This window comes from Chroicocephalus ridibundus, chromosome 28, assembly GCF_963924245.1.
Source record: "Chroicocephalus ridibundus chromosome 28, bChrRid1.1, whole genome shotgun sequence".
NCBI classification, from domain to species: Eukaryota; Metazoa; Chordata; class Aves; order Charadriiformes; family Laridae; genus Chroicocephalus; species Chroicocephalus ridibundus.
Genome location: NC_086311.1, coordinates 224,919 through 226,694, shown reverse-complemented (window position 1 = coordinate 226,694; position 1,776 = coordinate 224,919).

The following is a 1,776-nucleotide window of genomic DNA, read 5'->3' as shown; positions in this document are numbered from 1 at the left end:
TGCCCCTGCCTGCCCCTGCCTCCCCCTGCCTGCTCCCTGCCTCCCCCTGCCTGCCCCTGCCTGCTCCCTGCCTGCCCCTGCCTGCCCCTGCCTGCCGGGGACAGGAAAAGGGGACAGGGGATGGAATGGGGACAGGGGAGGGGACAGGGACACGGGATGGGGACGGGGTCGGGGACAGGGACACGGGATGGGGACAGGGATGTGGGACGGGGACAGGGACACGGGACAGGGACAGGGACGAGGACAAGGAGACGGGATGGGGATGTGGGACGGGGACAGGGATGCAGGACGGGGACACGGGACAGGGACGTGGGATAGGGACAGGGATGTAGCAGGGGGGTACGGGATGGGGAAAGGGACATGAGACGGGGACACGGGATGGGGTCGGGGACATGGGACAGGGATGTGGGACGGGGACATGTGACATGGGATAGGTACAGGGATGTGGGACGGGGACAGGGATATAGGATGGGGACATGGAATGGGGACATGGGATGGAGACAGGATCATGGGATGGGGACAGGGGTGTGGGACAGGGACATGGGATCAGGATGGGGACAGGGATATGGGATGGGGACAGGGATGTGGGATGGGGACGTGGGACGGGGACAGGGATATAGGACAGGGACACGGGATGAGGATGTGGGATGGAGACAGGAACATGGGATGGGGTCAGGGGTGTGGGACAGGGACATGGGATCGGGATGGGGACAGGGATGTAGGATGGGGACAGGGACACGGGACAGGGATGTGGGATGAGGACGGGACGTGGGATGGGGACGTGGGATGGGGACAGGGATGTAGGATGGGGACAGGGACACGGGACAGGGATGTGGGATGGGGACGTGGGATGGGGACAGGGATGTAGGATGGGGACAGGGACACAGGACAGGGATGTGGGATGAGGACGGGACGTGGGATGGGGACAGGGACACGGGACGGGGACAAGGGTATGGGACAGGGACACGGGATGGGGACGGGGACACGGGATGAGGATGTGGGATGGGGACAGGGCCATGGGATGGGGACAGGATGGGGGGGGGGGGCTGCTCTGGGGCCGGGGCCGAGCTGGGCTTTGGGGGGGCGGGGCAGGGGGCGGAGCGGGGGGGGAGAGGGGGGACGGGGACCCGGTGGGACTGGGGAGGGGGGACCCAGGGGCGGAGCGGGGGGGCCCGGGGGGTGTCGGGGGACGGCTCGGGGGGGACCAAGGGGCCGGAACCGCGGGCGGACCGGTTGAACCGGGGGGGGATCAAGGGGTGACCGGGGGCGGAGCGGGGCGGGGGGAGACCAAGGGGATGGAACCGGTTGGGGGGGGGGTCCGGGGGGGTGTCCGGGGGCGGCCCGGGGGGGACCAAGGGGCTGGAACCGGAGGCGGACCGGGAGTGGGGGGACCAGGGGGCTGGAACTGGGGGGGGGGGGGGGGGCCGGGGGCGGACCGGTGTGACCGGGGGGGACCAGGGGGTGAAACCGGGGGGGGAGCGGGGGCACCAGAGGCGACCAAGGGGATGGAACCAGGGGGACCCGGGGGGCGACCGGTGGAACCGGGGGGGGGGGATCGGGGGCGGAGCGGGAGGGACCCAGGGGGGGTGTCCGGGGCCGGAGCGGTGGAACCGGGGGGACCCGGGGGCGGAGCGGGGCAGCCCCGGGGGCCGGGCCGGGGCGGGCCGGGGGGGGGGCCGGCGGGGCTGGGGCCGGGCGAGCGGCGGGACCGGGACTCACTCGGGGCCCGAACGCGGGCGGGAGCAGCCGGAGCCGCCGACCGGAGCCGGCCCCGCC